Source organism: Elephantulus edwardii, unplaced genomic scaffold, assembly GCF_000299155.1.
Source record: "Elephantulus edwardii isolate Elephantulus edwardi_28Jun2011 unplaced genomic scaffold, EleEdw1.0 scaffold00033, whole genome shotgun sequence".
Taxonomy (NCBI): Eukaryota; Metazoa; Chordata; class Mammalia; order Macroscelidea; family Macroscelididae; genus Elephantulus; species Elephantulus edwardii.
In genome coordinates, this window is record NW_006399783.1 from 14,727,861 (window position 1) to 14,744,112 (window position 16,252).

The following is a 16,252-nucleotide window of genomic DNA, read 5'->3' on the forward strand; positions in this document are numbered from 1 at the left end:
AAAACAAGACTAAGATCTTTAGGTATTCTGCCATAATTACAGACATATACCTAATGTCTTAACCTAAATACCTTTTGTTACCAAAAAACCTTCTGAAATAATTAAAAAAATAATATAAGATAATCAGATATAATTTTTAAAAGCAAATTCCTTTATTCTACAAAAAGCTACAAGGTTTCCATGTTAATTGACACTGCACCAGTTTATAATGAAATATTTAGCTTTTCTAAGAACAGCTTACTGCATTCACATGACTGACTTGTAAATATGTCCATTACTTTCATTATATTAATGTATCTCTTACTATTGAGAATTTGAATCTTTAAAAAAATTATTCAATAAACTAGTAGCTGAGGATGAGCTGGTATTATCTAAGTGTTCCTTACTATTGTTGTGAAATGCCATTGAGTCATAATTAAGTCATAGCTGATCCTCCAGCAGGTTTTCAGGTCCTAGAAATCACACTGGAGGAGATTATCCATCCTTCTCCCACTGAGCAGCTGGTGGATTCAAACCCTGTATCTTCTCATTGGCAGCACAACTTCTATCAGAGGTAATGAGGGTGGCACAGGACAGAACAAAGTTCAGATCTGTTGTTCATAGGGTTGCTATGAGACATACTTACCTTGACAGCACACAAAGTGATGTATCATGTAAGAGTTTTTATGTCGGCTTTAAATCAGTTATAACTTGATGGTTATGCAATTGAGTATTTACTTTAGAGCGTGCTGGTAGCATGAGGCCACTAACTCAGAGGTTACTTCTCCCTGGCAATTTCTGAGAAATAAAGAGGGTCCATCTTCTCCCTTATGATTTACTGCTTAGGAAACCCAGTGGAGGGTCAGCTATGAGTTGATTCCAACCTCACAGGAATGAGAGTGTATTTACTTTTGTTGTCTGTAACTACTGTGCAGTTTTCTATGTCTTCTTTTTCTTTAGTGACGCTGGTGTTGATCATTCCCTTTTGGTATACTGACTCTCCCTTCACTCATTTTATCTTAGAAGTGCAGTCACGGTGCTCCTTAGAGGCAAGGATGATAAGCCTTCCTCTCACATACTTTGGGTGTGTTGTCAGGAGGGGCTGGTCTTTGGAAAAGCAGAGTGCCAAGGAAGAGGAGGAAGACCCTCACAGAGAAGTGCTGACACAGTGACTGCAACAATGAACACAATGGAAATTGTGAGGATGGTACAGGACTGGACAATGTTTCAACCTGTTGTATACAGGATCATTAGGACTCAAACTCTTCTTTTTTTAAAAAAATTATTTTATGTTGGTTTGCTTACAAAGTTCTTATATATTGTGTTTCACACTATTCTTCATTCACATTGTGTTTCACTCACTGACTCCTCTTCATTGTTTTATAAAATTAATCCCCATTGAACTATACCCACCACTACCCCTTTGAAATCTTCCATTAATCTCATTTATTTTTGCATTTTTCCCCGTTGTTTTGTCTTATTGATGTTCTAATGCAGTTTTCTGAGTATCTTCTAAAATCCAATTTGGTCTTTTCTTTCTCCTCTGTCTTTATAATGACCTTATACTCTCCTTATGAATGATGACCTTGATGTCATCCCACAACTCATCTGGTCTTCAATCATTCATGTCCAGTGCCTCATTCTGGAAATAATTTTTAAATTCATGTGGGATAGACTAAGGCCTTTTTTTTGGTTCTTGTGGGCTTGTTTTCAATTTCTTCAGCTTCAATTTGAGCTTACACATGAGTAATTGATAGTCTGTCCCAGTCAGCACCTGGCCTGGTTTTGACTGCTGATACTGACAATCTTCAACAATGTTCTCCACAGGTGAAGTTTTTCTGATTGTAGTCCTTCAGGTGAGGTCCATGTGTATACTGTTTCTTTAAAACGATATTTGTCTGGGGGAAAAAAAAGATATTTGTAATGAATAAATCACTGACTGTACAAAAGTCATTCTATCTCCAGCCTCATTTCCACCACCAAATCTGTACTTTCCATTGTTTCCGACTTTAGCATTCTAGTCTCCAATCATTAATGGACCTTGATTTCTTTTTTTAATATTTTAAAATATTATTTTATTATTTGTGTGTGTGTGTGTGTGTGTGTGTGCCATCAAGTCGGATCTGACTGGTACAGGAGGAGAGTGTCCCTCCTTTCCCGGCAGAGCATCTGGTGGATTTGAACCGTGCACCTCTGGGATTGCAGAGCAGCTTCTTGCCACTAGGCCACCAGAGCTCCCCTGCACCTTGATTTCTTGTTTGCCAATTTTGGGCTGCAAAGTTGGTGTAATCATCAATTTCCTCCTCTTTGGCATTAGCTCTTGGTGGGTATATTTGAATAATAGTTGTTTCAGCAGGTCTTCCTTGTACATTTATGGATAGTACCCTATTACTCAGAGCATTGTACTTTAGGACAGATCTTGCAATGGTCTTCATTTTTTAAAATTTTTATTAAATTTTATTAATTTTAATGAAAATTTACAGAGATTTTGGATTTCCACTCATTCATTGTTGCACTATTTGCTCTACACCACCTCCCAGTTCGTTCCTCTTCCCCTCCCCTGAAAGTCTGTTTTTCTTGTCCCATTGCCACAGTGCTTGTCAAAGCCAGTTCTGATTCATCTCCTTTGTTAGTGTATCCTTTGCTATTCCCTATCACTCCTCCTTGAGAGAGACTTCACCCTGATTCACAAGGAAAAGGGGATGGCATATTCTCTTACCTACTTCCTGCTGAAAAGGGATGCTGTAGGTTTCAGGGTGAAGATCTTCTCTCACTACTCTAAAGGGTCCCTTTGGCAATAGGAAACACATAGACTATTGTGGAGATTGATTTTGGAATTTAGATGCACTGTTATCAATTGTGCTTAGCCATACATGTTCATATCCTTAAAGATGTATCATGGAACTGTGGCAGCCTAGAAGACACAAATTTAACTAACAAGTTAAAAGTACATTAGTAAAAAATTAAAAGCAATAATATGCCAAGTAGAGGTTCTAACAGTGGCGCAAATCAAGTTACAGAGGGAAGGTAGTTCTTAAAATAAAAGGCTTATTGACTAGCACTTTGTCTATTATAGTATAAAGGTTAGAAACCACAAGATGTAGAGGCTCAACTATATAATTTATTGTTCTTAAGTCCTGGAGCAAATTCCATCTACTACTGGGTTGTTTTACAGCTCGGAAGTCCACATGCAAGGCAGAGGTGAACTAAGGAACTGCTTATGAGGTTTCCCATCAATTCCAACAACTAAGAAATAGTGAGAAGAGTTGGGACCTCAGAAGGCTTTTAGGACCAAATAGTAGGCTCTTGTGTCCAGGAGAAATTTAATATACTTACCAGTAATGTTAATGCTCACCCACAGCTCTTCTGGGAGGATCTAAATTGTTGAAGTGTCCTCCTTTGTTTCCAGCTGGGAGCTGGGGCCTATAAGTCCTGTCAGCCACGAGGTCCTTATGTGGGCCACCCTTGGCCATGTGTCCTTCAAATCCACACTTAAAGCAAGTGAATGGGAGCTTCCTCTCTACTCCCTTGCCTATCTGTGGCTCTCGTCTTTGGCACTGTCTACTGAAGTGGCCCAGCTTTCCACAGTGGAAGCAATTCTGACCTCCTTTATTACCTTTGGGTGGCACTGTTTATGAGTAAGACTTCCTTTTCTTGACACAGGCCCTAAACTGGCTGCAATAGCTGCCCCAATAATTTTGGCCATTCTCTGGTCTTTTCTCTTCACAATGGTCTTGTTAACTATGAATTCAATGCCATTCATTCTCAATTTTTATTTCTTGGCATAGTTGATTATATGATTATCTGAATCAAAGTAGCCAATGCCAGTCTATTTCAGCTCACTAATGCCTAGAAAATCAACCTTTAAACATTCCATTTAATTTTTTACAACTATCAGTTATACACACTTCATATATTCAGTTATTCATTTATTATTACTCAGTTATTAATACTTCATATATTCCATGTTCTGATTATCCGTGTATGGTTTCAGCTGTTTGTCTTCTCTTTTGGTTGGCTTCTAATCCGGCCTCTACCTCTAATTCTAGATCTCCCTGTGTCCTCTATTGCTCATGTTGTTATTGTTAGGTGCCATGGAGTCGATGGCTGCTTATAGCAACCCTGTGAACAATAGATGTGAACCTTGTCCTAACCTGTACCATCCTCACAATCTCTAAGACTTTCAAACTCATTGCTGCAGGCACTGTGTCAGTCCACCTAGTTGAGGGTCTTCCCCGCCTTTGCTTGCCTCTACCTTTCTAAGCATAATGTCCTTTCCAAGGAAGAGCCTCTCCATTTCTCAAGTGGAAAGAACTGAGAAACAAATTCAAGTGTCAGAATGGATGGTGAAGAAATTGAGATTGTTCACAGCTTTAGTTTGCTTGACTCCACAGTCAACACTCTTGGTACCGGCAGCCAGGAAATTAAAAGATGTATTGCCATGGGAAAGTTGGCTGTTAGGGACCTCTCCAAAGTACTGAAGAGAATGGTGTCACTCTGAACACTAAAGTGCGCCTGATACAGGCCATGGTCTTTGAGATCACTCCCTATGCATCAGAGAGCTAGACAATGACAAGGGAGAACAGAAGGAAAGTTGATGCCTTTGAGCTATGGTGCTGGAGAAGAGTATTGAATGTACCATGCTAGGAATACAAGTTCATCTTGGAGAGGGTGAAACCAGGCTGCTCCTTGGAGGCAAGGATTCTGAGGCTTCATCTGACATACTTTGGACATGTTGCAAGGAGGGACTGATCCTTGGAGAGGGACCTCATGCTTGGGACGGTGTAGGGACAGCACAGGAGAGGGAGACCCTCTATGAGGTGGATTGATTCAGGACTGGGGTAATCGGGTAGGGTGTGTCAGAGACAGTGAGATTGGCACAGGACAGAGCAGGGTTTAAAGCTGTTGTACATAGGGTCATTATGAGTCACTAGCAACTCGACGGCATATAACAACAATGACAAGTGTCAAGTTGCAGTACTGCAAGATGCTGTGGGGAAAATCTTGAATGATCCAGGAAGCACCAAAAGAAAATGGAAGGAATACACAAAGTCATTGCACCAAAAAGAACTGGTTAATGTTGAAATAGTAGGAAGTAACATGTGAAAAAGAGCCAACTGTAATGAAGGAAGAAGTCCAAGCTGCACTGAAGGCATTGGTAGAAAAATCAAGGACTCAGGAGTCAGTGGGATTATCAATGGACATGTATTGAATTAACAAGTGCAGCTCTGATTGTGCTCACCAGTCTATGCTAGTGCTCACCCATCTGTGCCAGGAAATCTGGAAGACAGCTACCTAGCCAACTGACTGGAAGAGATTGATATTTGTTTCCATTCCCAAGAAAGGTAATCTAAAAGAATATGAAAATTATTGAAAGGCAAGAACCTGAGCTGCAATACTGAAGGCACATGGTTCAAGGCCACCAGCTGCTCCATAGGAGAAACATGGGCAGTCTCCTCCTGTGTGATTATCTGCCTATGAAAACACCCTGGAGAGTCAACTGTGGGTCAGTTCTGACTCTATGGTACACAATAACATCATTATCATCACATGCAAGAAAAATATTCTTGAAGATCATCCAAATATGCCTAGAATAGGACCTTGACAGAGAATTGCCAGAAGTTCAAGTTGGGAGGAAGACTCATTAAGAAGGGGTTAACAAGACTCGCTAGCAAGAATCCATATTAGGTTCTTTAGTATGAATTACATCTCAACATCTTGAAAACAAAAATATTCACCCCTGGGCCAACAAGCAACATCATGACAGATGGAGAAAAGATTGCAATTGCCAAGAATTTCATCTTACTTGGATCCACAATCAACACCCATGGTTATTGTTGTTAGGTTGCCATCAAGTCAAGTACTACTCATAGAGACCCTATGAACACAAGATCTGAATCCTGTTCTATCCTGGGGCATCCTCACACTTCCTGACACAGACACACAAGAACCCATTGCGATAGTCACCACATCAATCCACCTGGTGGAAGGTCTTCCTTTCCTTCGCTGACCCTCAACCCTTCCCAGCATCAAGTCCCTGTCCAAGGAATAGCTCCTCCTAGGAACACGAACAAATCATGTGAAGTGCAGCCTCATCATTCTTGCCTCTCAAGAGCACTCTGGCTGCACCCTCTCCAAGACATATTTGTTTATTCTTTTGGATGTTTGTTTATTCATGGATGTTCAGTGCTCTTCTTGAATACCACAGCTCAAAGGCATCAATTCTTCTTCCGTCATCATTATTCACTGTTCAGCTCCAGATGCATAACAAGAGATTTGTACCCCCATGATACCAGCAGTCAAGAAATCAAAAGACTTATAAGTCTGCCGTCAGGGTCCTCTCCAAAGTATTGAGAAGCAATGATGTCAGTTTAAAGACTAAAGTGTTACTGATTCACCATGTTCTTTTCAGTTACTAGATATGAATCTCACAGCTGAACAGCACAAAAGAAAGAATTGATGCCTTTGGGTTGTAGTGTTGGAAATGAGTATTAAATATTTCTTGAGCCTATAAAGAAAAGAAATGTTTTGGGCAAATATGTCTTGGAGAAAGTAAATTCAGAGAGCAAATTATTTGAAAAGCTGGACTCTATAAAGAAGGAGACACCAGGATGTGAAGGAAGGCTTATTAATTACCTGCATTTTGCAGATGACACAATCTTGCTTGCTGACAATGAAGAGGACTGGAAGCATTTGCTGCAGAAGATAAAATAATTCAGCCTTCAATATGGATCGTATTTCAATGTCAAGAAAACAAAGATTCTTACCACTGGGCCAGGAGACATCATGCTATATGCAGAAAAGATTGAAGTTGTCAACAATTTCATCCTACTTGGATCCATAATCAACACCCTTGGTACCAGCAGTCAGGAGATCAGATGCACTTCAAAGGGACCTCTCCAAAGTACTGATGAGCAATGATGTTCATTTGAGAACTAAGGTATACTCGATCTGGCCATTATCTTTCCCCACATCCCCTCAACACAATCCAAAGACACTTATTCTTCTTTTGTCATCTTTATTCACTGTCCAACTTTCAGAGGTACAGGAAGTATTTGAACAGCCATGGCTTGGATCAGGTGCACCTTAAGTTGTATTGGGGTGGTGTTTTTTTTTTAATAAAATTTTTATTTTATATTGGTTTACTTATAAAGTTCATATACATTGTTTTTCACACCAGATCTTTCCCATTTCCTTTATCTACGCCCCCAATCCATTAAATTGTGTGACCCTATGATTAATTCCCTACCTATCCTTAACCCTCTGCTCCTACACTCACCCCTCCTTGTATCCTCATACATATTTTACTAGTTACCTTTCTATTTCTAGAATAATGGTCTTATTTGTCCTTATAGTGGTGAGTTAGTCCACATAACATAACGCTCTCCAGTCCCTCCCAAGTCATATAGTGATTTTAAAAATCATTGTTCCTGCCTGCTGTGTGCATGGATCATTATGTGCATGGACCACAATTTCTCAGTACATTCTGTTATGATTAGACATTTGGGCTGTCTCCATGTTTTTTTGATGCTGAATAACACTGCTATGAACATTGGTGTACAAATCTCCATTTGTGTTTCAATTCTAATTTTCCTGTGGTGTATTAAAAGCAGCGGAATAGCTGGACCATATGGAATTTCTATGTTCCGCTTTTTAAGAAAACGCCAAACTTTCTTCCAGAGTGGTTGTATCATTTTACGATCCCACAAACAGTGTGTAAGAAGAATTGCTGTCTCCACATCCTCTCCAACATTTATTACTTCCTGTCTTGTTTCACTTGCCTCTGCTACTGGAGTGAGATGGTATTCATTGTGGCTTTGATTTGTATCTCTCTTATTGATTGCCTGTGATTTTGAGCATTTCTCCATGTGTATGTTTGGCCACTAACTTTTCAATCACTTGCTATACACCTGAGAAATGGACAAAGAATAAGCACGACAGAAGAACAATTAAAACCTTTGAATTCTGGTGCTGGAAAAGAGTACAGAAATATCCCATGGATTGCAAAAAGAACAAATAGTTCTTGGAGACAAAGATGATGAAGCCCATATTTTGGGCATGTTGCTAGGAGAAGGTATTTCATGGAAAGGTGGAGGGGTGGTGAAGAAAAGGAAGTCTTTCAATCAGACAGATTGACACAGTGACTGCTGCAATGGGCTGCAGTGTGTTAGGAAGTGTGAGGATGGCACAGGATAGGACAGGAGAAGATCTGTTGCTCACAGGGTTGCTATGAGTCATACTCCACTCAAGAGCACAATAAACAATAAACTGTTACCAAAAGTCATGGAAAGGTATATACACTGAACAAAATACTCTTTGATAATTAAGATTGCTTGTTTCCATATTTTTTATTGGTAGCTGTTAGCACAAAAGAACTCTTTAAAATATTAAAAAGCTAAGATGTCATATTGAGGACTAAAATGTGCCTGACTTAAGTCCTGATATTTTCAATTATATCATATGCACATAAGAGCTAGACAACAGACAAGGAAAACTGGGAAGAACTGATGCCTTCGAATTAAGGTTAATGAAAACAATAGGATGTACATGGACTGACAGACAAATGCATTTGTCTTGGAAGAAGTTCTGTCAGAAATCTCCTTTAGAAGAAGGATGATGAGACACATATTGTCTTATATACTTCGGCCATGTGATTAGGAGAGACCAGTCCCTGGAAAAGGACATGGTAAATCAGTTGTGTGCCATCAAGTCAACTGTAACTCATAGAGAGCCTATGGACAACAGACCCTGTGCCATCTTCATCATCTCTGCTCTGCTGGAGGCCACTGTCACCCTTACTACATCGATCCTTCTGATTGAAGAGCTGTCTCTCTTTCTCTGACTTTCTATCTTTCTCAGTGTGATGTCTCTCCAAAGAACTGACCCTTCCTGACTACATGCCCAAAGTATGTGAGATAGAGTTACTTTGTTGTGCTGCTGTTGTTTTTTATAGTGTTTAAAGTTTGTATGGCTTGCTTATTTAAGAGTTCACTGTTATGGGTGTAGTGCTTGTCTGCTTGTTTGCTGAACTGAAGTGACTTGCACTGTGATGCTGAAGCTATGCCAACAGCATTTCAAATACCGATACGGACACTCCTGAAGAACAGGTTTCAGTGGAGCTTCCAGACTGAGACTCTCTAAGAAAAAGGGCTGACCAACCACTTCTGAACAAGCAGGCCTTCAAAGACCTTATGATTAGTAGAGGGACATTGTTGGATACAGTGTTGATAGATGAGCCCATCAAGTTGAAAACCACCCAGACAAATGAGGGAAAGCAGCTGCAAACATCCACTGATAATTAGAACAGGAAATATACAAAGTATGATTCTAGAAAAATTGGAAGTTGTCAAAATGAAATGGACACATAGGCATCAGTGAACTGAGATGATCAAGTAGACGGTCAGCAAAAAAGAGGAAGACCTTCAACAAGAGAGACTGTCACAGAGACTTGAAAAATGGTTCAGTGTAGCAATGATTGTAAGGATCGTACAGGACCTAGCACTGCTTCCTGCCACGGACACAGGGTCCCTCTGAGTCAGAACCAGCTCGTCAACATCCACCAACCAAGATGATGACTCTTATTGGCATTCCTATAGCACTGAACGTCTCTTTTTTAATAAATACATTTAATTTTTAAATATAAGACAAGTGAAAAATAAGGAAGGAAAGACTAGAACCAGTGTTATGCAGTGATAGCAAAATCACAGTCGTCCTCAAACAATTGAAGTTTGGAAATAGGCATGAGGTCAGCAGTGTGGTGACCCCACGACCGATCTCCAGATTGGACGGCATTCAATCATTAACCAGATGTCAAGGCTGTAATTTTAAAAGTGTCTCCTTAAACTAATTAGACCAAAGCACTGTGAAATGCCAGGAAATTGTGCCATGTGACCTTAAGCAGACAGAAACCTTTTTATGAGAGAGAGCAGATCCATTGCTTTAATTTGGCAAAAGACTCTCCTGCTTAGAGTGTTTACTTGTTAAACAGAATGATGTATGATACATGTATTTATGCTTCCTATGGAAAACCACTGAAATAGTAATGATGGTAGGAGGATATTAGTGTCAGGTACCACTTACTAAGGGCCTGTGATAAGCTCTTGTTGAGTTTTTCTAAAAACCTCTCTCACTTTGCTTTTTGACAACTCGGGTCATTGCTGGTTCAGCAGTAAAGAGCTCTGGGGGCTGGGGGCCTGCTGGTAAGAAGCTAAGCTGCAATCCCAAAGGCACATAGTTCAAATTCACCAGCTGCAGGAGATGGATGGGCAATCTCCTCCTCTGCCATTTACTACTTATGAAAACCTGCTGAAGGGTTAGCTATGAGTAGGTTTTGACTTAATGGCAAACAACAACAATAGTTCATTGGAAAATGACATCATGTTTGGAAAGGTGGAGAGTTAATGAAAGAGAAGATGAGATGAATTGACAGTGTCTGTAGCAGTGGGCTTGAGTAAGACAGAGATAATGGGGATGGCACAAGATAGGGTAGAATCTGCTATTGATAGTGCCACTGTGAGTTGTGATTTATTCATAGAGTCACTATAAGTTGTGGTTGACTGGATGACATCTGAACAACAACAGTTCATTGTATCAATGTATAACAATTTTTAATCTAAAACCAAACTTGTTATCAAGTCAACTCTGACTCATGATGACTCCATGGTGTCTTAGGGCAGAACTGTGCTTCATGATTTTTCAAAGTAGATCACTAGGCTTTCTTCACAGCATCACAGGGTGCTTTCAAACCTCTAAGCTCTTTCTCTCATTGCCATTGAGGCAGTTCTGACACTTACTGACCCTCTCTGGGGTTTCCAGGTCTGTAAATCTTGCCAGAGGAGAATGGTCATCTTCCTCTGGAGAGCTGCTGGTGAGTTTGGACCATCAGAAAAGCTCAGCCTTTGGGTTACCAGCCAGCTCTCTATGGACTATGCTAGTGGAGTTTTGTTCTTGGCTAGCTGGGACATTTCTGATTTTTATGTTTATAACTAATGCTACAGTGACAGTCCTGTGTTTACACACATCTTTGCAAATACAACATTTCTATAGGATCAATTCCTAACACTGAGATTGCAGCATCAACTGGTGTGCAAACTTTTCAGCCTCCTTTTTCTTTTATTTTTAAATTGTGATTTCAGTCAAAGTTTACAAAGAGGCTGTGTTTTTGTTTATTCATCGATACACATTTTCCTCCCTCCCCTTCCCCAGTTCTCTTTGTACTGCATGTCCTATTCCAGATTGGCCTGTAGGAAGGTTGTTCCATCTCCTGGTTCTCTTTAATCACTCTCTGCTTCTAGGAATTCTCTGAGGACAATGAAAATGTCACAGTCTCCTCTGTCCCTGGGGAGTGTGCAAAGGCAGCGATCTACCCTCTCAGTCCTTCCTTCCCTGTGGCAGCTACAACTCCGGCACAGCTCACCGGGCCCATGTATGCTATAGAGACATCCTCTAAGCAGCACTCACTGGACCAGGGTTGGAACTCATTTCATTTGGGGTGAGAAGTTGACCACTCTGGAAACTAATAAAAGCCTTTCTTAGCTAGACCTTGCCAACTGGAAATTATTTTGCTCTCCAAATACAACCTGGGCTCAGCCAGCTGGCATCCTGGTAACCTGTTGAACCCTGCCCATTGCTGGCCAAGTTCAGCCTCGACGCTTTGGTCCAACTTTACACTGTATTTTTCTCCATCTCTTTACACAAAGTTTCATGCCAACCCCACCTTCACCTACTAGGAAGCCCTTACCATTCAGTGCAGCCTTAAGAGACCCACAGCAAGGCCAGAATGCCTAGAACTCTGACTCCTAGCCTCTCCCCTGGCATGGAATCACTTCATAGACTTGCAATGTTCATATTGTGGATATCTTTGTACGTATTGTCTCACAGTTCTTGAGGTGAAGAGCCTATGCAGGTCCATGCTCCCTCTGTCCATTCCAAAGGGAGTTCTTTTCTCTGGCTGCTTCTGGTGGTCCAGGAATTGTGTCGCTTTCCTTATTTTGTAGATCATGTCCACATGGCCTTCCTTCTCCCCTAATATCTCTTTGTGTCCTCTATAAGGACAGCACTTGTATTGGATTAGAATTTAATTTATTCCAGTAGACTTTGTGTTAAATAACTATACCTGTAAACACCATGTTAGTTAATAACACTGTGTTCACAGGTACCTGAGGTTAGGACTTCAGTATATTGTTTGTGGAGACTCCATTTAACATATATTCCTTCAGTGGCACAAAAAAGTGCTCAATTACCAACCTACAGCTTATGGTTTAAATCTAACCAGACTACCTGGGAAGAAAGGTCTGACAATCAACTGAAAAATTAGCCACTGAAAACACTATGAAGTTTAATATTCATAGAGTCACCATGAGTTGAAATTGATTCTATAGCAACTGGGTTTGTTGGATATATTTTTAACTGGGTGATAATAAATCCTATTATTTTCTGTTACCACTGTTTCAATACTTTGGTCTTGTGGCCAGGAGGAATCAATCCTTAAAAAAGGACATCATGCTCAGAAGGGTAGAGGGACAGCACATGAAAGGGAAAACCCTGATGAGATGGATTGACTCAGTGACTAGGGCAATGGAATAGGTGTGCCAGAGTGAGTGAGATTGTCGCAAGACAGGGCAGGCTTCAGGGCTGCTGTACATAAGGTCAATGTGGATTGCAGGCCACTTGACGGCACACAACAACAACTACAACAACAACTGGCTAACACAGCTCATTGATAAGGAACTACCAGAAGCTTGAGATGGCTTTCAAAGAGGCCTTGGCAACAGGCATATCATTACTGTCAGATGGATTGTTGTTGCTGTTGTTAAGTGCCGTCGAGTCATAGGTGACTTATAGCGACCCTATGAAGGAGAGTCCTCGATGCTTGGGTGCCTTTCATCCTCTCTCCAGGTTCATAGGGTTTCCGGAGGCAAGCTATTATGGAAGTGGATGCCATTCCTCCTTCCATGCTTGTTCATTCGGGGAGCTCCACCCCACTCTCAGTCCGCATTGTAGCTAACCATTAACGCATTTGACACATCTGTGTCACAGTGTTCAGCCTCACAGCAACCACAAGTGGCCGTGGGTCGGCAACCTGTACACCAGGGCTATACGAATTAGAGGAATGTCTGAACAAAAACAATGAAAGACAGGCCTGAGGGCCGCAGATTAAAAGTCGCCCACCTTTGTCTTGGTCACATCGTTTTCTTTTCACTGGGCCAGCTGATCTCTCTCTCTCTTTCTCTCTCTGTTGATGTTATTGTTGTTAAGTGCCGTCGAGTCGCAGGTGACTCATGGCGACCCTATGAAGGAGAGTCCTCGATGCTTGGGTGCCTTTCATCCTCTCTCCAGGTTCGTAGGGTTTCCGGAGGCAAGCTATTATGGAAGTGGACGCCACTCCTTCCATGCCTGAAAATAAAGAATACTAGAAGAACGACTATTTGTGTTTTATTAACTATGCAAAAGCATTTGACTGTGTAGATGATAAAAAGTTATGGCTAACACTGAGAAGAATAGGAATCCTAGAACACTTAATTGTATTAATACAAAACCTAGACCTAGGCCAAGAAGATGTTTTCTAAGATGAACAGGAGAACACTACTCAGGAAGGGTGTACATCAGGGTTATCTATTTAATTTGTATATTGAGTAAAGAAGTCAAGAAGATAGAATCTACGGAGAAGAATGTGGCATCAGGAAGATTCTTCTACAGCCTGCATTATACAGATGAAAAAACTTTGCTTGCTGAAAATGAAGATAATATTATATTAAACATTTGTTGCAGAAGATCAAGCACTAGAGCCTTCAGTATGTATTACATCTTAACATCAAGAAAACAGAGATCCTCACCACAGCACCAACAGTCAACACTATGATCTATGAGAAAAGGATTGAAACTGGCAATGGTTTCCTCTTCCTTGGATCCACAATCAGTATCTTTGGTACAGTCAGGAGATCAGTAGATATATTGCATTGAGCCAGTCTGCTGTCAGAGACCTTTCCAGAATGCTGAAGAGCAATTGTCAGTTTGAAGATTAAGGTGTGTCCAATTCAGGCTATGGTCTTCTCAATCAACTGCTAATGTTTCAGAGAGCTGGAAGATAAATAAGGATGACAAAAGAATTGATGCCTTTGAATAGTGGTGTTGAAGAAGAGTACTTAATATGCCATGGACTGCCAAATGAACAAAGGGATATGTCTTAAAGAAAGTACAGTTGGAGTGCTCCTTGGAAGTAAAGATGGCAAAGCTTCATCTTTCATACTTTGGACATGTAGCTAGGTGAGACTATTCATTGTAGAGGGAAAACAGGCTTGGAAAGGTGGGAAGTCTGTGAAGGAGAGTAAGACCCTCAATAAGACAGACTGATACAATGACTTCCACAATGAGGTTGAGTGTTTCAGAGATGACGAGAATGGCACAGGAGAGGGTAGGGTTCAGATGAGATGTTCATAGGGTCACTGTGAGTCAGTACTTGACTAGATGCCACCTGTGTCTTTGATACTTTTTAAAAAAATGCTACATCATGAGACAGGAGCTAATATTACTGAAGAAGAAACAGAATCAGAATGTTTTTATTCATTGTCAAGTGCAGAAAAGTAGTAAGAGACGAAGAGGAGCCAGGATTGAGATTCACCGAAAAGAAAAAGGGTGGGGGGAGGCATGACATAGAAAGAAGTCTGGGTTTTACCAACCGACTTGTCCCTGTTGCCACAGACAGGAGCTCTGCACTTAGTACGAACTGACTTGTAATCATGTGGTGGTCAGTAAACACTTAGACCTTCCTACAGATTCGTCAAAGGGAACAGCATCTATTTCCAGTGCCTACTCCGATCTCAAGGGATTTCTCTCCTACCCTGCCTCTGCCGTCACAATGTTCTTGTTTTTCTCAGGTCTATGACTCAGCACGAGGCTCCAGATGGCTTCTTGCATTTGCAGCCTGCCTGGCTGGGGTGTCCAGACTCTGGTACAGTAAGCAACTCAAAATACAGCACTACTGAGTCAAAACCTGCTTTTGTCCTCTGATATGTAGGCTGTGTAATCCACCAAGGGCAGGCAGAGAGCTCACGATTCACTGATTGTTGAGGTCTTCTGCTTTGTCTTCTTAAGCTTTTCTCACCCTTCTTACACAAAAATTCTCAGATTTCACATCTGCTCATCCTTGATAAGTGGTATAAGACTCCACCGTCCCAGAATGAAGGAAACAGACCCAGTTCTGCCCTGACCCTCTTAGACAGTTAGCTTCCTGAGTTTCACTTTTCCCAATGATCAGGTGGAGACATTGTATTTTCTACCTCTGAAGTCTGTAGCCTTAGGGTTTACCAGATAAAATATAGAACTCCCAGGTAAATCTGGATTTCAAATAAGCATTTTCTTGATTGTTTGTTCTTTTAGTATAAACACATCTCTGATGGAGTTTCTGGATGACACCAGCAATTCAGCACTTGGCTGGTGGTCTGAACTCACCAGAGGTGTCATCAAAAGTGAAGCTTGGTGATCTGCTTCTCAAAAGTCACAGCTGGAGAAACCCCTGTGGCGCACAGCTCTGCTCTGGGATGCACGGAGCCGCCATATTGGAATCAACTCCGTAACAACATGTCCAAGTTTTCTTTTAAACCTGTAATTGTCAAGGCAATTCCACCTCATGGTGACCCCATGTCACAGCTGGACTGTGCCCCACAGGGTTTTCATGGTTGCTTTTCCAGAAGTAGACCATCAAGTCTTCCTTCTGCGACACCTCTGAGTGGGCCCCAAGTGCCAACCTTTCAGTTAGACCCCAAATGTGTCCATTGTTTGCACACCAAGGGATCCCAGGTAATAACTTTACTATGCTACATGGTACATCACAGAGTAAAGGTATGACAGTGCAGGATAGGGCAAGGCTCTGATCTGTCCTAGAGGGTTACCATGAATGTCGCTGACTGGACAGCATCTAATAGGTGCTACATGCCAGGAAACCCCTGGGCCACCAGTTTGTCCAGAGGTGAGAACATAAGTCTTGTGGCCAACAGAGAGCTAATGAGCACTGTCTAATATGTGGATTTGAGATACCTGGATCCTGCTTTTCGATTACTTAATCCTGAGACAACTAATCTCTAGGCACTTAGTGCTTTTTTTTTCCCTTTAATTCCTCCAAAATGTTTGAGTGAGACACAATGGGGTAATAGATTTGGGCCAATTGTTGATTGACAAGCAGCACATGTCTGGACTAAATCCCCTTTTGGGTTTGCGATTAAAGGGGGAAATACAGCATGACCTGTAAGTGAATGATGTGACTGAGGAGGGATGA